Consider the following 23,342-nt stretch of genomic DNA (forward strand, 5'->3'; position numbering starts at 1 on the left):
AGGGCAAGATACAAGGTCACAATCTGAAACCAAGGAAATACACACAAAACAAAGGAAAACCCACCCTGAGAGTGGCATGGCAGCAAAACAAGTGCCCAGAGCAGCTGTGTACCCTCCATCCTTGGAGACTCCAAACTCAGGGTCTAGGACAAGACACTGACAACACTTAACTTTGAACCTCAGTCAGGTGATGGACAAGATCACCTTCAGGAACCTCTTGCAGACTAAATTCCACTATGATTCAGGGAGCAACTCTCTGTGCTGGAAGGACTGGTAGACACTACACTTCTCATGGACCACGCAACTGAAAGAGCCATGACTCACAGTTGGCCAATTCCTTAGGTATCTTCAACATCAACCTAAAATTGGAGATGACCAAAAGCAAGACCAATGTGGTTTTACTGTAATAAACAAATCTGATTATTTAAATGAAGCAGAGATGTGAAGTTTTAATGCCAAGAGCACAAAGGGACCTGGAGTTTTAACTATTTGTGCCAGTATCCTCAACCAGTTTTATTGCAGCAGTCATAAAAATCTGACCCTGAGAGTAAGGCTCCATCTAAACCAAATTCATCATAACAAGTGAAGATGAGTCTTGAGCCTACAGCAGTCAGGGCAGAAAAAGATCTTCCAAAATAAGAATTTCATTAACAACTATATTTACAGAATACATGTTTTCTGTATATCCTACTAATCACACTCATTAAATTTAAAGCCTTAATTTGCCTGATACACTTACACTCCTACTATCTCCAGTTCTTTATGTGAATTACCAGCACAGCAGTTGTGATTACTCCACAGGCAATTAATAAGAATTAGCTCTCTCCTTGTGATCACACATGACTCACTTAATGTCAGCATGTGGAAACCAGAGTTGTGCTTAGCAAGTACCTTGGACAATGGAATGCAGGGAAAGAGCTCCACACTCCAGTTCCTGGAAATGGAGTATAAGCTGGCAGGAGGCATACATTAACTCTTAGAAAAATAATTTTTTAAACCAAATGTTTGAAAGGAGAAGGATTATCCAGAGATTTATGCTGCTTTAGGCATTTACAGAAACTCCTAAAAAATTAAGTTGGAAAAATCTCTAAATAAAAGCACGCCATTCAGAACAAGAGGCCAAAATTACAGACCTCTCACTTATTTTCAAAGGAAGGTTTAATTAGAGTGCTGCCAGCCATGGGGAACCTTATGCTTCCATTGGCATTGATCAGTGCAGTGCACACAGCTGTTTCACAGAATGCTCTTGCAGCTGGGTGCTCACTGCAAATGCTGGATAATCTCATGTCTCTAGAGCAAATGAGATTTTAAGGTATACGGTGGTACTGATAATCATTGTGGTTACAGCAACAATAGTTTGCCTACTCAACCCCCTCAAAAAAGTGAGACCCAAAGAATAGGATTGCCATAAATTGTCCCACTGTAATCCTCAGAGAGCTTTAATTCATTTTGCACAGACTAAGAAGAAAAAACACCAAACAAACACGAAATACCCAATTAAAAAAAAAAAAAAAAAAAACTTGTCCATTTATCCAACCAAAGCAGAAACAGTGATGAAAGGAACTTGTACACTGCTGGCCAGAAGATCTATTCAGGAGGAGAGAGGGATGTGTCTGACACAGGAGGCTGTGTGAGAAGGTGGAATGCCTGGCACTCCTCCAGGCACTGCTGCATCCACACGTGTCTGTCTCAAGCCAACCCAACAAGAAATTGAAGAAGACAGACCATGCCCCATGCTGTGCATTTGTAAACCTACATGTCCAACTGCAGCAGGGCTCCAGACTGATCCCATTTGTCACCCCAACAGAAGCAAAAAGCAGTCATCCAACAAAGATTTGGCTTTACAAGTAAGAAATCTGCAACCCAAGCCATGTGTCCAGCCACAGCTTCCCCAGTGCTTTTGCTCAAGGGCTCAGCTCTCCCTCCACTACTTGCCTTTTCCTGCATGAACACAGAGGAAGTCATCTGCAGAGAGGATGGGATTTCAAAACTGCACACAAAACAATGAGACCAGGAATCAGAGGCAACATCCAAGGTTGTTGGCAGGCATCTTTATAGGATGGACCTATCTTAGGTCAACCAAAATCTTAAGTAGCTGCCAGCCTTGTTCCCTGACAGTGTCAAACACATAATATTGCCTGGTGATGAAAACTCCCATTTGTGAAACATATTGTATCCCAGTGAACAATTTGCAAAGGATAACAAGTTTAAGAGGAAATATGCTTTTGCTTTGTCAGCAACTTTGTCTCAGCTTTGTCAGCAGCTTTGTCTCAGCTCTGTCTTCCCAACTGTAAGATAACCACAGAAGCCTATGCAAACCGAGCTTCCATGACTTACCTAGTTCTACTGAAAGAGTAATCAGAGATTTCACTGGCTTCAGTGAAGCCCAGATTTTCCCCTTGGGTATTTATTTCTGGATGATATACTGTGTTCTGGCTCCTGATTCACTATATTTGCTCACATGGAAGTTGCCAGCAAATTACAAGTCATTTAAACAACAAACTTTTGAAAATCAGCAAAACCTGTCACTCTGAGCACTTTCAGCAACCACTTTATTCTCACAGAGCCTTTCAAACCACTTCAGCATCACCAGGATTGTCCCTCTAGAATCTTGCTTTTCACAGCAGCAGTTTTCATTAACTAGGAAGGTTTCTTTCCTCCCTTGACACCCATCCACAGGAGTGTGGCCAGTGGCCCGCAGAGCAGGGGATCAGCAGCACAGACAGGAGAACACCTCAGTCAGCAGCCAGCCAGGGAGTGCTTAGCTGGCTGCCTAAATCTGCTCCGGCGCCAGATGCAGGAGCTGTCCCTTTCTTTTCCAGAAAGGAAGCTTTCACACGTCCCTGAACTTGATACTTAGCAAACGGTCACAGAATGCATCACAGCACGGGGTGATGGCCATTTCCACAACTGCAACAGCAGAACACAAATATCAACACTTCCTACAAATGGAGGTGGATGGTTTCCTGCTTTTCTAAAGAGATTTAAAGCAAAACAATTCACATCAGCACCAATGAAGTACAAAAAGACACTTATACACGTCTGTACACGTGCTCACACGCACACCAAAGGAAACAGCAGAAAAGGGGTTAAAAGGAAAGTCAGCAGTTATTTGCTGCAGTATCACAGATATGATTTCACATAAAAGAAAAGGATGAAGAAGCTGACACAAAGATAAGGTGTTAAGATAATGAAGAACAGGAGTGGAACTGTAAAATATCCAGACAAAGACAACTGTGAAATTCACTCTTCTGGACGAATGAAATAAAATATAATGTACAATATCAAACCCATCCACTCCTAATGCACAAAACTAGTTTGTCATAACCAGTCAGTAAGACACATGCTAAGGACCTGATGTCCCCTGTCCCTTATCACACAAATGCTCCTGATGTGACCTCCTGTGTACACACGTCTTAGTTCTTGAAACTAAGAATGCATAAGAGTGTGAAAGAATGAAATCTGTAAAAAAAGGAGTGCAGGTAGGTGGCAGTCAGACATCTGATTCATTCTGCAAAATTAGCAACACCTACACACTCCATACGGTCTCCAGAAGGACAAATAGTTTGCCTCACTTGGGATATGACTTTTTTTAAGTCTAAAAAAAGTCTATCTCTCTAACCATAAAGACCCACTGTAAGACCTCTTCATATTACCAGAAGTACACTGGCTCACTGGGCAGGTAATACAGTGAGTATTTGGTAAAAAGCACACCTCACAACTCTCGAGTTTTAATTCACTCTCCAATATTGCAGTGGGTGGTGAAGCTGAAAAACTTCAGTCTGAAGTCAGTGACACACAACTTTTCTTCCTTTTCACGTGTGTGTGGTCCCTGTAGCACATCACACCAGCCAGCCACGGCAGACCAACCACCACTGCTGCTCCTGTGCGTGCCTCAGATACTGTGTGGCTGCTCTACGCAATATTATAATTAGGGCACACAACATCAGCATGCATATGTACAATATATACTCAATTGCAAGCCCATGTAAATGCATTGTCATGTTCTTGAAATATCATATGCACCCTGTACAAGACCTATCATTCTATTGATAGCAAATAGTAGAGCAAATCATGCAAGAGAATTTTCAAAACAAGGCTCATCTTCCAAACTTGACCACTGTCAGTGATTGATAAACATGTGTTATGATCAAGACCCTCTAAGAATTCCAGGTGAGCAGAAAGGCTGCTGACACTGACCATGGATGGAAGGGACACAGGATGCTCTGTGCCATCCTGTGCTCACCCATGCAGGCAGGGTCCCAGCATCAGGAGGGATGCAAGATTCCTATTTCTCACTATAATTCCCATCTGTCATTGGATAACTTAGATACCCAATGGCTATTTATATTTCTTACCTGGAACCCAACAGAACCAGGATCACCTCAGTGCAAAACAAGGTGTAAGCAATTTCCATTTATTGTTAGCCTCTCATACCCTGAGTTATGAAGCACTTCTTTTACTGAAAAAGCATTTCTAATATACTTGTGTAATTTATACTGTATCATATCTGATGACTCTTTAGATTAAAAAATACTATTACGACATGACATCAACAGGAATGCAGCTTGCTATAGAGATGCTCATTTTCAATTCATTGCTTTAGAAAGAGCTTTTTGAGTGTCAGACAAATCCACATTGGAGAGATATGTCAGTTAATTGAAGTATTTCACATTTGAGGGGGACAAAGAGCTCCCTATTGACTCCCCCTTTGAGGCAATTCCTCCGAGATGCGATGGTTTCTTTTCTGTTTGTCTTAAACTTGCACCTCTGAACTGCTGCACGTCTATGAGTTAAATTGTAGGGAACACACATGATTGGAAAAAGAAGCACTAAGTGAAAATACAGTGTCATCAAACATATTTCTTTTGCATATGACTGAATTTTTTTGATTCATAGATACTTCCTTGAGTCAAAATATCATCGCAACCACCTTTACTGGGAAGCCAGACTTCTAAAAACAGTGATAACTTCATACAAAATCTGGGTAGATGACATTTCAGTCAAGTTATCATACATTTTTGCCCTAAAAGGCATACATTTCTGCCTTAAAAGGCTGTCAATATGGAGAATTCAGACTTACAGTGCTAGATCTCTGAGAAGAAATCAATTAGGACAGAATTCTAAGGAAAAAAAAGAAAATGAACTTAACAAATCATGACTCTGCTGAAGACAGAAATAGCACAAAGACAGTGTGCTGTGTAATTTCCTGCACGTACACCTAACTGCACACCAGTGTTGGTGATTCCAGAACACTCCAAGATGGAGATCAATTTATTGCCAGATGAAGAATTGTTTGCATCTGGCGGGTTAACACAACAATCATTTTGCAAAATCATTAGCCTGTGGAATCATACAATCAAAACTATGATAAACACAGACCAAGGAATGGAGTAAAACTGCACTTCATTGATCTAAGGACCCACAAATTAATGAACTACACCAGTAATGTCAACTTTTCTCCTAATTTGGAAAGAAGCACTGAGTTCATGGGACTGTCAAAGTATAAATTTACGGTCACCAGCCACCAGGAACCACTGGAGGGATCCCTGGGAAAAGGAACACATGTGCCAATGGGAGGAAATATATGCTAATGACTCTGGGGAAATGGTTATCATAGGAATGTTTCTTCTCAGAAAACCTATTGTGAATAATGCTAATCACTAGTTTTAAAATTTTAAAAGTTTAATAGTAATAAAATAGTTATAAAAATAGTAATAAAAACTAAAGCAATACGAATTTGGACAATCAGAGTTAAGACAATTAAGGACAATAAAAAACAAACAATTACAGATGTCCATGTGTCTGGCACTCTGCCATAGAAACACACTTTGCTAACAAAGGATGAACCCTTAAAAGCAATAGCCTTTTGCTATTCATATATCTCATACATGATGCAAACATTCCTTTCAAACTAGGGATTTTTCTGTTTATTGTCAACTTCCCCCCCTCATCTTGTAAATCAGTCACCTTGGTTCCCCACAAAGTCTAGGCTATCCTGAAAAGGAGGCAATAATTCTTCTCTTGGGATCTTGGTTCTTGTTGCTGTTATCTCTATGCAAAGAATTTCTTGATTATCTTATCCATTCCTTGAGCTAGTTACAAAAAGTATCTTACATCACATAGTTTCTATTTTAATATTATCCTATAGCCTAAAAAATTTATTTACCACACTTTTTAAAAAGATTAATACAACCTAACTTTCCAACATAGCACATATAGTATCCATTTTAATATTTGCGAAGAGCCAATCCTATAATATGTATTTTTCACACCTATGAATATGTATGTAAGAAACAGTACAGGAACAGGAGCCTTTTCTGTCCTCAGCATGCACAGTATTACTGAGGAAATATCCCCTCATGCATCCAGCACTGAATAAAGAACTTCTGCTTCTTACATTGGTGTTAAGAAGTTCTTTTTACCAATTTTTAGTAACTTTTTTATTTTTTATTTAGAAGACTGTCCAAGACACTAAAACTGCTTTGAAAATAGCAACTCACTGGGGTTTTTTAGGGATACTCAATCCATTTTTACTAACCTGCTCCAAGTAGCTTCATGTAGGTCTGTTTGGTAGCAGCATGTTCCAGCACTGCCATCTCACAGCTGAGAAACACAGGCACGTGATGAAGCCATGCCCAGAGACATCACAGGAATAGTCACAAAGGGGAGAGAAATCAAGGATACAGAACCTCCTCACAGCCATGTCTAGGGTAAAACCCACTACATATTCTAATGACAGAGAGATGATAAAGATAATGGAAAATGGGCCAAAAAAAAAACAAAACAAAACAAACCAAAAGAAAACAAAAAAACCCAAACAAACAAAAACACCAAAAAAAGAAAAAAACCCAAACAACCATGCAATACAGCAGAAGATATTTGAACACCCGCCTTTAAAACTTCTTCCAGACAATACCTGGCATGCTGAGATTTATGACTCTAAAACTCATGTAGGTACCAAGACTCAAACTGAACACATACCAGGTTTATTAGGCTGTGCTCAAAATCATCATGTGTGGGAATAAAAGAAGAGCAAAACGTTCAAGTGTTTAAAATATCTGACTTTTTGGAAATACAGCAAACAAATGAGACAGCTCTGCTGTCGTAGCAGTATATTTATTATGAGGCTAGTCCCAAGGGGGTGAAAAGGTTAAATGTCTGAGCCACTGTGAGAATTACAGGAGGCAGGAAACTATTTCATTAGATCCCAAGATAATCATGTCTCATTGCTGACCCTGGCAATGCAGCACAGAACACAAATATTAGAATGACAGCACACAGCAACCCTCACTGACAAATAGGTGTATTTGGAGAAAAACAGGGATTTGAGCTCTGAGCTTCAGTGAAATGTAAAAGAGGAAGGTCTGGTGTTTTGTCAAGGTCAGAGTAAGAAGACAACATATTTTGTGTAGAAATACTATAATGCCATTTGTTGAATGCTCTGTTGGGCTGGGCTTCTCATAACAAAAAAACACTGAAAATCACAGAAAAAGTAGCAAGATTTCATCTTGTGATACCAGCATAAAATTTGCTTCTATTCAGGCTGAGATTACATGCTCAACATAGAGCAAGGTTTTATATGTCCCATGCTACGCAGAAGATCAGACCAAACTTTTGTAACAATTATTAAAAACTGAATGATTCTCAGTTGTAACTTACATTGCTGGAAGCATTTCCTACATAAAAGATTTCAAATGGTGGCACAGAGAAATACATTTCTAATTAAAAAGTAATTTATTAGCTTTCTTTTAGAGGGGTCACCAATGACAGCAAGCCTGTCTAGCAACACTAATTCCTTGCTGTGGAAGAAGGCAAATTAAATACCTGGGAACATGCTACTCAATCTAAGAAACAGCAGCACTGCACATGAATTACCAGCCTGTTTCAGCAGGGACCTGGCCAAGTCCCTTAAATGGACTGAAGAGGTCACTCAGGTCCTGTGACTGGCCACCTTCTTTGTCCATCATACCTCTGAAAGAAACCCAAACTTTTCAACTGTGTCATGACTACCACTGCGTGAAAGAGGGAATGGAAAAAAATAAAAAACAAACAAAGAAAAAAAAGGTCTATTTTCATTTCTGCTTTGATAGAAATAACAAGTTACAAACTTTTGCTTTTGCTGTTTCACTGCAAGGTAGTTGGAAACATTCAATGCATGATTCAGTGCTGCGAAATTAGCCAGGGGATGGTAACCTGACAAGTAATACCCTGAAAACACAGACTAAAAGGTCTCCATCCTTCCTCTTGTTGCCTCAGAAAACAGGCAAAATAAATCCTCAGTTAGAAGCACAGCCACAGAAGCTGAAGGAAGTTCAAGGAGCTAGAATAGCAACACCTGTACATCACATCTTGCAGGACTTTACAGCATTCTTGTTCTCCCCAAACACCACTGGAAAAAATAACCCAGATGCAAAAGCTTTGTGACAGAGCATACTATTAAATACAGAGAGCCAGGGATCATGAGCAAAGCAGAAATGAGCAAACTACTACTGAAATAAAATGAGATGCCAATCCAGTTAAAACTGTACCAAATTTTGTTAAGCGTTTAAACAGGGAGACATGAGTGATTTGCAATGGAATGGTAAAATACAGATCAAAATCAAATTGCTCAAGGAACCAGAACAATAGATGACAGGTTGGACTCAATTCAGAAATGCAAGCTAATGTAATAACTAAAAATGAGCTAATAAGATGGACTTGATGAGCCCTGCAGTGCTTTAAAGGCTTGGCTATAATATCAAGATTGCCTTAATGCTGTACATCCCTCAGATCCCACATTTTCTTACTGCTCTTCACAAAAATGTGTCTGCTGGGAACTGTAGCTGCATTTGTGCTCAAGAACAAGAGGGAACATAATTAAAATGAAGACAGCTTCAAACTAACAGTGTAAGAAGGATGAAGTCACCTTTTAAAGGTGACCATTACCCTAGCAGATATAAGGAGCTCTATTGGGTGAACTTGCAGACAATTTCTGAAAGATTGAAACATTTTACAGGAAGAATGAGATGAATTTTTGTATGCTTTTTTCAAATGGACGAAGAAGAGCCTGTTCAAGTGATAATCTATCATAATAGATACAATAGATTCTGTGATTTACTCAAATAGGCAATAATAGTGCCCAACCCAAAAGAAACACAAAGGTGGGAGCGTCCAAGTGGATATTTACTTATCACTGGTCGAGCCCCATAGTGCCATTACAGATACCTAACAGAGCTGGAGGGACTGCAGTTTATTACAGAAAGCAACCCAGGCAGCAGCTCTGCATCACACACAGCTCTGTAGTCTGGTCAGTGCTGCAGCAGGCAGGAGATTGCATCCTAAATACACAGAATAGTTCCAAATCCAATAGAACAGGCCCTAAACCTTACCACTTCACAAACAGTTTGACTTGCAGCTAAATCACTATGACCACATTAGTCAGACATAAGCTTTTAAATTAAAAAGAAAAAAATTACTATGAAATTTTATTGCCTGTACTTAATAGCAAATGGAGAAAATTTTTACAACAGTCTCTTCCAGCCTACAGACTGCTTCATCTCTGAGCAGTCTTGGCCTTTTAAAAACATACCTGTATAAAGGTCATTAACCTTTCTCTTTTTATAAATTTAACACTGAAGAACCTACACTGGTAACTACGGAGTTGATTCCAGTTAACTGAAAGTAACAGTTTAGTATCATAATTATTCTGACACTGTTGCTACCCTCAAAAGCCTATCTCAGCTGAGATATTAAGATAATTTAACAGCAAAGAATGCTGTCCATGTAGAAATCAGTTGTCCATGAGTTTCACAGAAGAGAGGTAAAAGTTAGACAGGAGTTACAAGTTAAGCAAAAAAGAAATATAAACTACACTATAAATGCAGGAAAACTTCCTCTGTAAGCACACTTATTTTTCATCACCTCTGTGTGCATCAGTCCTCTCCACTACTGGACTAAGTTAATAATTCATTAACTAACAAAAATTCTTCTTCCTCCTCAGATAGCTGAAACTTACAGATACCACTTCAGTATGAATAAATTATAACATATTGACAGGAATGTGATGTTCACAGGGTCAGGAGGATGGTGGAGATCGACCAATGCCTAATTTATACACTAAGTAGGTACCACAGCAATCATGGTTTTATACATCCCCACGTCATTTTGATAATGGTTTTCAATCCTGAAGTGAAGGCAATACCCAACATTTTCCAAATAGCAGCAAGTATCTACTTTGTGCCCCAAAGGCCTTTGAATTTTAAAAGCCAGGCAGTCAGTGCTTTCTAAATATCAAATCCCCTGGAACTGGTTTCAAACTGGGCACTCATAAGTAATTCATTGCTGTTGTTATTTTGGAAGCTTCCTGGAAAGGTTAATGCTAGTTAATATTTCCCCTCAAAAAATGGAGCAGAAACCCTTCTCTATCTAGGACACTTCATTCTTCTAAATCTGAAAAAACACGTTAACCTTTCCCTTTGAAGAATCTCATAAAGGGATCTGATATATGGATCTGATAAAGGGAAAAAATCCAAATCCTTTCCCCACACTCATTTTGACAATCTGTGGCTATGTAAACATTTCCTTAGTTCTCAAAAGAGGTGATACCATTATCATATACTTGGATTTTGTTGTTCCAATTTTCAAAGAGGATATGGCAGAGTTAATGTTTTCAACCTGGTTTCTTCGTTTGCTTTGGAACTTCTGTTAAGAGCAGTCCCAAACCAGTAGTTTTTAGCCTGTTTTTAACTAGACACATGCTGTAAAGACTATTAACAGCAGTGACAGGAAATTATAAATGTTTACACACTAAAGGAATAGTTATATGCTCTTTTTAAGTGAGACAGCAAAAACCACTTTGCTTAAAAAGAAAATAATCCAGAAATTGTGTTCCCTCTAATCATAAAAAAAAAATTACTTTTTAAGTACTTTGTGTGTACATCATCAGTTGATGCTGCAATTGTGTATTTTTACTGACTTACCAAAATCCATCAGAAAAATCCACAAACCTTTGAGGGTAAATCACATATCAAGAAAGACAGAAATGCTATTGTGAGTCTCTGTTGAAACAGCTGTGGTCCCAGTAGGCAAAAAAAACCCCAAAAACACAACAGTAAAATTATACAGCCAATTTTAATGCTGCTGAAATAGCTTCACAATTTGCAGAAAATATCCCTGATGTTCCCCCGAAGTACTGTGCATGTCATCTGTGACTATTACTCAAACCATAAGGGTTAGTGCATTTCTTTCCACAGAACTCAAATTGGCAAGCCCCTACTACAGAGAGCAGTTCTCAGATTAATTAATTAGATCTTAAGCTGTTAAAACACTGACAGTGAGTGATGGCCAGGGAGTTAGCTCTATTATTTCTGCTGAACCAGAAAGAAACCCTTATGTTAATAACAGTACATTACTACAAGTGTTTTGAGATAAGACACTACCTGTAATAAGAAGGTCCCATTAGAGCAATCTCAAAGTGCTTTACAAAGGTCCCTGAAAGATCAGAAGATGACAGTGTGTGTTAAAAGCCAGCACTGCTGACATTCCCTCAGTTTATTGTGAAGGACAGTGCTGAAATTACAAAGCTTCCCAAAAACTAGGTAGAAACAGGTAGAATAAGCAGAAATCAGTTTCCATCACTGATCTTTGGACATTATTCTATAACAGTCTCCTTTTCACTAAGTTTCTCTTGCATTAGATTGCTTTATTTTCATTCCAAGTAGTTCACCAAAAAGGCAAAACATTTCAGTCATGAGGAAAGCAGAATGGGGGGGAAAAAAAAAAGCTATATTTTGTACTTAAATGTTTTATCACAAGTCTTTGCCATATCTTCACTAGTCACAAAATTAGAGCCTAAAAAACTATTATTAGTTTAAATACTAGATAATGCTACTACAAGGTTGTATTTATTTACACACACCCCCATGTAAATAGATTTCTAGAAGGCAAAAAAGATGTTAATACCAAAAGCCTGAACCTATTAACAGGACAGAGTTCCCCCAGGGGTGCCAGCAATAGACGTGCCTCGCTTTCTTCACTAGGATTACAAATAATAATTTTTTTTTAATAGGCTGCTTGGCTGAATACATACATTTTGACTGTTAGTTTTTATCTCTTCATGGACAAGGATGAATAGCTTTGGCCCAAAGCACATTATTTTTCCCAGACCATGTGACCATGGCAAGAGAACCCAGATCTCCTGGTCCCATGGGAAATTACCAGTATCAGCTGTGATGTAGCAATTACAGATAAATCTGTATTGTAATCAGATAACAGACAAATCAACAGGAAATGCTATGGGAGATTGGAAGAGAAGAAATGAACCTCAGTACTGCAGGAAAGATCCTCTCAGATCCTCACCTTTCCCACTCCTGTGATATCTGCTCTGAGCAAGACTAATCCTAATTTTGGAGTCCAAGATACACAGTGCAGTAAGAACCCCAAATGAGCTTTGACTTCAAAAGAAAGGTGCACTGAATTTACAGAGGCCAGACATTTGCCTTCTCCATTTTCTCACTAATAGCACACCTAACACCCATTCTGTGAGAAGAACAAACGGCTTGTGCAGGATGCACTGGCTCTTCCGTGGCAAAAGCAATTAATCTCCTGACATGGCAGAGACAGCAGCATATTTGTGCATCCTAACAGTCTGATCAATGTTATTGAACAAAGCTGCTGCCCCTTCTAAAACTGCATCTGAAGGAAATATCCTGAACTGCTTCTTTACACCAGATCCCTCTTTAGCATAGGTCACTCATGATTTTTGAGGCAAAATAAGGAATGAGGCTCAAACATTTAAAGTCACACAAAAACATCTCAACATCTCAGAGAGATGGGGAGCTAGGCAGCTTCTTATAAGCAGACAAGGTGCTGACACAGACAGCTAAAGGAAATTCAGTTTCAAGGCTGGTTAGGTTTCAACTTTGATTTTTAGCCTATTAAAAACCACTGCAGAAACACATTTCTGAAAACACCAGAAGAAAAAAATAAGGAGAAAAACACTCAGTAATTCTAAGCACATTTCTAACAATTGCAGACCAATTCTCTGCTTTTACTGATGAAATGCCACTCAATTCCTGCATGCCAAGGACTTTGTATGAAGCTGAAACTTGAGTCTGGAATCTGACAGCACACTAGGTAAGCTCCTACAAAGATGATCATTCCCCTACATTAAAACTGCACCATCTGGGTCAGATGGAAAACACATGCCCACAGTGTCAGCATGGAGGGCAAGTGAGCCTGTAATCTGTCATTTTAACACTAAAAATCAAAACATTTTTGACAAAAAAAATCAGGTCTTTTTCTCTCCATTTACTGTCCCTTCTTTCCCTGCTAGGAGCCAGTTAGACTCATCAATTATATTTTCAAGCTGCTTTGTGATATGTGTACTTTCACACCTAATTACTCTGCTTACTCTATCAGCCAGAAAACATCTCATTTCCTTTTGCAGGTACCCTCTGGGTTTATTCACAATATCTTCTATAATGGTCTGGGACTGAGTTTATCTTCCCTGACTAAACAAGATGGTTTGAATCATCTATCCCTTTCTACCTATTATTTCAAAATGTCTTTCATATTATTCCATGGAGGTTTCATGCCTGCACAGCCTGTATTTTCAGAGCATCAAATTGACAGTATCAGATTCTTCAAGGTTTAGGAGTATTTTTTGGTTTCCCTGTATGCATGAGCAGCATCAAAAAAAAACAACAAAAAACCCAAAAACCCAAGCTGAAATGCCATAGTTGCTTTATGACAATGGTAAGGAATACTTTTCAATATTCATAGATAGTGTTATGCATGGATATGTATGCACATGTAGCAATTATAAATACAGATGTTTACTGCAGTGAGAGCACGCAAGCACATTTAAAGTAGTTGGATCTTGTACTTCATTGAGATGGGAGAGGGAGGCAGGAGAAGGGCTGCTTTTAAGAACTCCCCTCCGTCCTTGGATTTTGTCCAAGTTGACAGCCTGTGATATAAAATAGCCTAATGAAATACTAAAGGTTATTTTCCATGCATATATTAAGCACAGATCGCTTTTAACTTATTTTGGAAAAGAAAAAAAAAAAATCATATGGCTTTTCTACAGAACAACCATACTTGGACATGATATCCTGCACATTTCAAGCCCATTCTTTAGTTGGTGCAGCTCACTTCCATAGTTATTTGCTTCACTAGTTTAAAGAATACATTTTTCATTTAAAAAAAAAGCCACAACAAAGAAGAAGTGTTTTCCCTCCCACTCACTCCTCTACACAATTTATTCATTCAGCAGTCCTGGAAATTCAGTGGGGAATTGTCAGCCTTCTGTTCAGCTACAGACCAGCTCTAGGGACACAAGTAGGAGGGGGGGAAAAAATGCAGTTGTAAATTGTGGCTGCCATCAAGACCAAACCTGACTGAATGATCTTTCTGATAAAAAGGTAATTCTTTTCTTGCAGAGAAGAATAAAAGACAAATAAAATTATTTTCTTTATTGATAGATGCTAAAGAAATAAGATGACAAAAGCAACCTGATACTTCAGTGAATTAGGCAGTTTAATAAAAATGAGCCCTGTATGAGTTAGGAAATCAAAACAATTGTTCTGAATCCAAAATGTTCCAAGTAACTACTGTACACATCTTAGTGCTAAAGGAAGAGAGGGCACAGCCTTACATCTGCCAAGGGAGGAAGGCCAGCCTGTGATATTTGTCAGTCCCCTGCTGCTCAGTTGCTGCCTTGGCCATGGGTGGACTAAGAAGGACACAGGAGGGGTACTGGCTCTACTGCTTACATCTCCAACAAGAAGTGTTTCTAGGAAGAACAAGTCACTGAACCTAAAGAACTCGGAGAGGTGCCTGCTCAGGGGGGCACAGGAGACCCATTGTCCAAGGAGCAGACTGACCTACTGCACTGGCAAGAGCTGCAGCTCCAAGAACATGCTCCAGGCTCCAAGGAGAGTGAGCAGGAAGTGCCACCCTCAGATAAAAATCTGGCACAACATCAATATGCTCTAAGTACAGTTTCTTAGCTACAAGAAGAGTCTGGGCAAAAAAACACTTGCCTTTTTCTGCTTTGGGTTGGGTGTTTCATTTGCTGTTGGTTCTGAGATTTTATAATTTTTTACATTATCCCAGAGATAAAAAGATAAAAGCTACTTTGTGAAAGACACAAAGGTCTTTCTTAGAGCTCAAAGAGACAGGCTGTCCTTGTATCAGCCTCCACCAACAGGATGGGGTCCATGAGAATATCACTGATAGCACACAGCAAAGTGAGATATCAAACACTGCCCAGTGTTTTAGATGCACCCAGTCAGCTGGGAATGAGCTAGCTCAGGAACCAAACTGAATGTGAGCTTTGCTTGGTGTACTGTTCCCCCTCCAACTCTCAGATGTTTCTGGGTTCTTGGCTAAAGTAGATTTCCAGTAAAAGATAAATTCTACAGTTTTTCATACCTACAGCCTGCATTTACAGAGCTCAGGGTAAGGAATACATGGATTTTGAGATGCCTAACCTTAGAAAAGGAAATCCATCTGCACACCTGAAGCCATCAATGCTTCAGAGCAACTGAAGGTAATGGCAAGGAAAGAACAAGATAATTTCTAATGAGCTCTCTAACAAAGCTTCTCCAACCCATTCCAGAAAGCCAAGACAGGAGGTGAGAATTAAACTAGGCAACTGTTTTTCCTACATGAGAAAATATCCCTGCCAAAAATTGGATTTCATAGTCATATGAACTTTATCCAACATGAGAAACTAGAATAGCTGCCCATGTTATACCTCCATTGCTTATTCAAGATTATTTTTACCACCCCTCATATATTGCTATCTTGGAACAGAGATTTACCCATATGGTTCTGAGATTTGAGAGAATCAATTTAGATAAGCAATTTCTTGCATTTCTCTTCTTCCAGGTACCTGTAAGAACTTTGCTGAGGAGTGAATTTAAGTCAGTTGAGAACAAGACCATATTTAGGTTAGTTACTCACTTACCCCTTAAGAGAAGTAATTTCAGAGCTGTGAGGCATCCCCACATCATGCACTCAGAGCTGCTCACAAGCTCTCATTTAGGCAGTTGGATTACGTGAAACATTATTACACATGTCTTTAAGAGTTACTGGGATCCACAGATTTTATCTTGCTATGTTTTCCTTTAGGTCATGAAACAAAGTTTGACTAAGTAATTGCTAAGTCAGGTAACACAACTTAAAGAATGATTAATTCTGTTCCAGAGGCAGGGTCACCCAGCAGGGAAAGATCACCTTTACCTCACCCCTTCCAAAAAATCTCCAACCACAAACAAACACACCTTCCTATAATACAACTTTCTATTAAAGATGTTCCTTCTGTATTACAGAAACTGCTAACAGCCTCTATTCTACAGATATGATTTACAGATACATTTTTGTGATACAAAAACCTCATTCCTAAAGCAAGCCAGATGCAGCAATTACTACACTCACTTACATAAACACATTGACCAAAGTCCTTAGAGGAAGCTGGATTCATCCCACTGCCTCAGGCCCAGCATTAATCACAGGTGAGGTCACATATACCAGCTCAGAAATCTTGACTAGGAACTCTACCTATGCTTTGAATTTGCATAATGAAACAGCTGTTCAACTCCCTAGCAGCACAAAATGTAAGAATAGGTATACTCACATTAATCTTGTAAAATGATGTCCTTAAGATGCACATTAGAAAACATTCTTTCTTTTCATCTGTCCTCCCTTTTCCTCTCCCCCAAAAACATGATTTTTATCTTAACCTGGACCTAGAGAATGACAACTATCCTGAAGCATCTCAGGACTAAAATGGAAATTTTAGAAATTTCAGAAATTTCAGCCCTATCATATTTAAATGGAAACTCAAAACATCTCAGCTGATGTTTCAAGATGCAGATTTACTCTCCTGCCTGATAAAATATATAAACTTAATGGCCATACGAAGTAGTAGTGATTTTATTCAGCATGTAAGATGAATGTAAACATGACAAAAGTTGCCTGCACTGACACTGTCCACAATATCATTGTTCTTTAAGTGTAAGCAGAGCATGTCACCCTAAAAGGGTTCATTTCAAGTCACAAAGAAGAATAAAAGCAGTGCAAAAAAGATTCAGCATTAGTACAGCAAAAGCAGCAGCACTGCAAAACCTGTTTTAGGAGCCAAAATGGCAAGGAGATTGATCCAGTTGTTTTTTTAAGTGGCATCTCAATAAAGATGCAAAAGAGTTCTCAGTCCAGGAAAGCAGTTAACACGCGATAACCTTAGCACGTAAATAGGCCTCCAGGTTTCCATGGCACTAATAACAAAGAAAATGTTTCACTGGATTGGGACAGAACTCCTTATTTTCTCCTTGCAGTTACTCAAGTAGTTATTTCATGCTGAATAAGGTCTGGGTTGTTCACAGACAGATTCACTATTACCTGAAAAAAAAGACCAGTCAGATATACCAACCAGTATATTGTTCTGGGTGTTTTTCACAATCCTAAAACTGAAAATTTCTTAGTTATTACAGGGGATAACCAAGCTTTCAGAGAAACTCCCATCACCTCTAAACACACCAGTAAAGCGGTATCATCTATAAACAATCTTTTTTTTACAGACATTTAAAAATGGGATGTAACACAATTCTGGGTACTTCTCTTATATTTAGTCTACCCTAGCAGAATTTTGGAAGACTCAGTTCATGGGTAATTACTTTCAAAACAGCCAATCTTCCACGTATGTTTTCGAGAGAGTAATATGCAGAAATGAATATTTCACAGAAGAAATGTGTTCTTGGTATGTTTCCCTCAGTGAAGTTTAGGGTTCAGTTTAATACAAAGAGACAAATGCATGTCTGCTTTGTAACAAAACTCCATGCCATTAGCAAATTAGGGAAGCATCTCAAAAGATTATGGTATCTTTTTTGACTCATTCAGTTTTATTTGCCATCTGCAGCAGTAACAAAAGCATAACTTAGCACAGCTCCAATGAAAGAAAGAGCTTAAGCCATGTAAGCATAAAAATTCAAAACAAGCTAATTTGTTTTCCTCCAGCAGCAGCAACAAATTCAGGAAACATATAATCCTGAGCAAAACACGCATTCGAGTTTCTACCCACTCTGTCCTACTGTGCCATCACAGCCTAAGCCAAGCACTATTTCAGGGTCCTCACTCTGCTGACCAGCTCCAAATAATTTCCCTCATGCAGTTCTCTCCCAAAAAACCACCCAGGTAGTTTTTATTTCCATTTGGCATATCTGCTAAATGGAAATAAAAGTGAAACAGACTTTCTTAAAAAATTTTATCATTAACTCTGTTAAATTAGTTAAGGAACATTCGACTGTTACTTTAGCTGGTTTTGATGTAGATCTGTTTTTGCCAAGTGTCAGTAGAAAACACTGAGAAATTGCCTCACTGCACCTGCAGAAAGGAACTCCATGGACCCATACCCCTTAGAGAACTTAATAGCCAAAGAATAAAATTCAATAAAGAATTGTTTAATGGTTGTCATGTAACTAGAGATGAATTAGATATCATAGAACAAGAGAGATAGCTGGAGACAGTTAGAGTCACAGGCCTATACACCCAGAAAACTTGATTAATACACTGCAGGTACAGCAAGGGAGCCATTTCATAGGCTTGCACACCTCAGAAAACTTAATCAACAGTACTTGTCAAACCAGGACAGTAAATTTAATAAAGCACTGTTTGGCTGAATAAAACTTGCGTTATCCATTAAACAAAGACAGATGAGATATGCTGGTAGTAACTAAAAGAAACACCTACACCATGGTGCAATAAACTTCGTGGACTTTTGGGAGTGTCTATTAAAGAATCTTGGATGTCACAGTGTATATAAATACCTGTAAATTGTTGTTTCTTCGAACACGGAAAATAAATTCCTGCTATGTTTCCAATCTTGACTCAAAATTGTTATTAGGAATATTTATCTGAAAACTTTTTGCTGTTGGATTTAATGTAAACCAACTTCTCTTCAAATTCACAAAAGGTTATTTTAACCTCTGTACTTTGCTCTCAGTAGAGGAGTGAGCAGCATAAGAGTTCTGCTATGGCTTCTTGTAGTGAAAACAACAAACAAAGTATTTGGAAGCAGTGTATGTAACATAAACAATCGCAAACATTATATTTATCGAAAAAGTATCTTAATGTGAATATTATGTATTTACTGAGGGGATCCAGAATAAACCCCTAGAATAAAGCCACATCAATACAGCCAATGAATATTTTATATTTCTGATGTAATCCAAGCTCGTTTATCTCAGTGAAACTTCCTGTTTTCTGTGCATAACCTGAAATCACTTCTCCTGTAAAAAGGATACAAAATAAAACCCATCAAGTTTGGTACATTCATCTATTTTGGTACATTCATCTATTTACTCCTCCTACAGGCCAAACTACAGCAGATTCAAAGTGAGCAATGTGGAAAATGTAATGGCTCTGTGAATCAATAAGGGTGAGTAGAAAGGACAGCCACTGCCTGGAGATCGTGGTCCAAGGATTCTTTCTGCTGCACCTCTCATTTATCTAACACCTACCTGTGATGAGAGCTTTTCCCTGGGCCAATTTATTCTTTTGTAATTTCTCTGGTGTTACAGACAGCTAAATTACAGAAATCGAGGCTACGAGAGAATTGCATGATAAATATATTTGCATTGATTTTGCTAATACACATCCAGCAGGATCAGAGAAAGCCTCTGGTCAGCTGGTAGGATGTTAGGATGTTTCACTCAACTCGCATACTTTCGGCACATGTCTAGAATTCCCCTTTTCCCTCCTTGATTAAAAATGCAGCAAAACACACGAGAAAGAGAAAACGTTTTTGCAACTCCCTTCAAGAGAGACGCAATGTGTTTGACAGTTGCCTAATCTGAAAAGTTTTCTCTTCAGAAAACACTTAATGAATCACCACCCCTCAGTATTTCCAAGGAGGCATATGCAGAATAATTTGCATCTTTAATTCAGGAGTGTAGAGCAAGTAACAGGAGGGTTGCAGTTGCTGCCTATGCACCCATTTCTCTCATTTAAAAGTCACACATTCTCAAAAAGCATCTATTGCATTTCAAATACTCTTGTATACTTCACCACAAGAATCAAGTGAATCTGACTGCAAATATTCTATGTCTTTATTCATTGTATTACTGCTATGGCTCATGGAAGGGAATAAAAGCCTATACTGCGATTCTAACCCATCTTTGAATTCTGACCTAAGGTTACAGCCAGCCAACTCCAGCAAAGGCACTGGGCTGGCCCCAAGTCTGGCTGCAGCCAACAGCTGTAGGATGGCATTGTTGAGACATATGAGTAACTGAGATCCTACTATTTTCTAGTAAACAGAAGAGAAGCTTAGGGGTTTTAGGGGATAGAATTAATTTCAAAGTCAAGAACACAAGTTTTTTATTAACTCAAATGTGTTACACCTTTATATGGAACTGAAATCTTCTGTACTTCAAAGTGATACACATCTTTATTAATAGTCAGTTTAAGAAGCAAATTAAAAAAAAAAAGTTATATACAGGTAATCTCTGGAGGGAGATGCTATTAACATGAGATTATATAAAAGCACCACAAAAGAACCCCCCAATGCCTACAATCTGTTTGTGGAGATACCATCCATGAGACACACTCAGTATTACACCTGTTGATTACAAGGAGCACAGATTCTTTTCCATCAGTTACTTCATAAGGACATAATTCAATTACAGCCAGAAAAACACAGCAGCAAAGTGCCCTCTGCCTGTCAGCTTCTTTCTGTGACAAGTCTAAGCACTACACAAAAATAAGGATGAAAATATAATTCATTCTCATGAAGAAAAAGGATTTGATTGCAGCACCCAGAGCATTGTACCAGCTGTACACATAAACCTCGATTTAATTGGCAGAAGTGGAAGATTTAAGAAGTCATAATGGTAAGTACAGAGACATGAAACAAGAAATTCTTAGGCAGTGCTTCTGTCTGGAAGAAAAAGGAGATAACACACAGAATAAAGAGCTTTTCTGTTAAAAAGGTTTGGATGGCGAGATTGCCAAGGTTATTGCCTTGTCAGGTATTTAACAAATTTAAGTGCCCAAACCCACAGACAGCAAACAGAAGGGAAGCAGTGCAGTAAAGGTTGTACAGCCCAGGTGAAGATCCTGGGGTTAACCTGAGCTAGCACAAAACTGAGCATGCAAGGAAGAAGCCTTGCAGTGTTTGTCCATGGGGTAGATCTGCCACAGCTGGTGGAGTGGCTGATCAATATTCCCTTCTATAAGTGGGATTCACATTTATAAGGACAGCACTGATGGGCTCATCTCACACATACTGTCTTGCATAAACTCCTGCCTTAAGTAGGTTGCAGCCCAATCTGTCTTGAAGTTGAAAGACACTCTTTGAATACTAAAGTTTGGAGTAACGCAGATGAAAAAATAAAACAAGCTATCACTTTCTTGCACAAAAATTCCCCATGTTACTCTTATTGCAGTTAGATTATGGATGAGGAGCTGGGTATTTCATTCTTCCCTCTTCTACGTGCTTGAGGGGGTCATGACAATGGAATGCAGCTGAAGTTACTCTCAAAGCCTGTTGTTTTCTCAAACTGATTCTTTCCATCACAATACAGACATGTTTTCAGTCTGTTGAAGATGGAGCTCTCTCCCATACCATTATCCTCTTATGTCTAAACTCTTAGTTAATATTTCTGAACAAAATGTAAAAACTATACTACCTGCAGCTCTAACAGCTCTGTTTTTCTCTCACCCTAAAGACAAAATTTGTATTTCCCTTTTATCCTGAAGATCCTCTCAGAACTGGTATTTCCAGTACCCTGACTGAGACACTCAAAGTAAAGGCTTCAGCAGAAGTTGCATGATTTTTCCATCTTGCAAACAGAGCTGATAAAAATCACATTTAGTCAGAAGAAGAGCCACAGCACATGGATCGGATGGATAACTCCCAGCATGACTGGAGCTTTCAGTAAACACAGCAAATGACATACTAATAAAGCAGATGATAGATTTGGCACTCAGAGGGCTTTTTTTTTTTAAGTCCCTTCTTGCTCCACTGGAAATCTTTTCCTCTACAGCATATAGAAATCAGACTAAGGAAAAATAAAATGCCCTGCCAAGGACTGTTCAATGACATGGGCAGGCTTCCACCTGGCTCTTGACTGATCTCTCAGCTAAAAACATCAATTAGTTACAAACACCATCATGGAAAACCATCTTGAAGTCCAACCTAAAATCCAGCCATTTTGTTCTTTAGGAACTATTTTTACTTTCTCTTGCACATCCTCCACGTCCCAAGTCCCAGACATCTTCACATGCATAAGGATGGCAACTCTGCAATATCACTAAAGACAAAATGCCAATCCAATTTCAGCTCCTGAGGCTCCTCAGTGATGGCTTATGACAAAGTAATCCAGGCATGGTAGATCTCAGGACCTTAGATCTGAGCTGGCAGCCCTGGGTGAGCTGGCAGCCTCTGCTGCTCCAAGCATCTCCAGACAGAAGGACACAAGCATCCCTTGGGTCATTCCAGTCCTACACTGCCCATACCCTCCCTTGCCCTTACCCCTCCTGGAGCTGCCAATATCTCTTGCTTGCTCTGTTTGCAAATCTGTCCTTAGCTCCTGCCTGAGTTTGAACCCTGCCCTGCAAGTTTACCAATCCTGAAGGCTTTCCTTGTCACAAGAGCACCTCAAGTGCTTCTGCTGCTTCAGGGATTGCTCCCCATGACACTCTCAGTCCTTTGTCCTCAGCTTGACCCCTTTGTCCTTCCTTTTGTAGAAGTGTCTGTGACTGAACTCAGGCAAAAATAATTTTCATTTAAAAAGGCAGAAGAGATGAAAATCAGCTCTTTGTACCCACTCATTATTGGATTTTGATAATAATCTGTTTGCTTCTCTTTAGATCAAGAGATTACTTTTTCCTTTTCAGACCATGGTAATGAAAATGTTTTCTCTTTCTTTTAACCATTTGAAAAACTATTAAAATTTAAAATAAGGATTGAGCTACATACAGAACGTGTCTGTTCAATTTCAAAGCATTTTTAACTGGACCCAGATTCTTTAGTTTAAACAGTGTTGAGACATGCAACAGCATCTGTGCACATGTACACATAAAGAAACAAAAAACACAAATTTCAGCCATAGAGAACAAGGTGCACTCCAAAGTGCCACTGAAACCACTGATTTCACCTAAATCTAGAGCACATCATATATCACCACCACTTGCATATACCCTGATGAAGAGATTGTGGATGCCAGCAGGAACCCCTTGATTTACTGGGAAGGATTTTAACTCAGGCCTCAGTGTTGTCCTTGCAAATATCCTCATTTGCTGGCTCTGGCCAGCAGGTGAGCTTGAAATGGAGATATCTGGATATCAGATGACAG

At 39.0% G+C, this 23,342-nt stretch overlaps 1 protein-coding gene and 1 long non-coding RNA gene across 2 annotated transcripts in view; both read right to left on the bottom strand.

Moving 5' to 3' along the window:
* The window catches only part of BICD1 (BICD cargo adaptor 1), a 167,233-nt gene that overhangs the window by 92,533 nt on the left and 51,358 nt on the right, over positions 1 to 23,342 (bottom strand).
* The window catches only part of LOC135300921 (uncharacterized), a 34,534-nt gene continuing 31,691 nt past the window's right edge, over positions 20,500 to 23,342 (bottom strand). Inside the window, exon 3 of the long non-coding RNA XR_010362669.1 lies at positions 20,500 to 23,324. This is a non-coding gene — a long non-coding RNA (uncharacterized LOC135300921). The remainder of the gene's footprint in view (positions 23,325 to 23,342) is intronic.

The sequence above is a fragment of the Passer domesticus genome, chromosome 5 (genome assembly GCF_036417665.1).
Source record: "Passer domesticus isolate bPasDom1 chromosome 5, bPasDom1.hap1, whole genome shotgun sequence".
Classification (NCBI taxonomy): Eukaryota; Metazoa; Chordata; class Aves; order Passeriformes; family Passeridae; genus Passer; species Passer domesticus.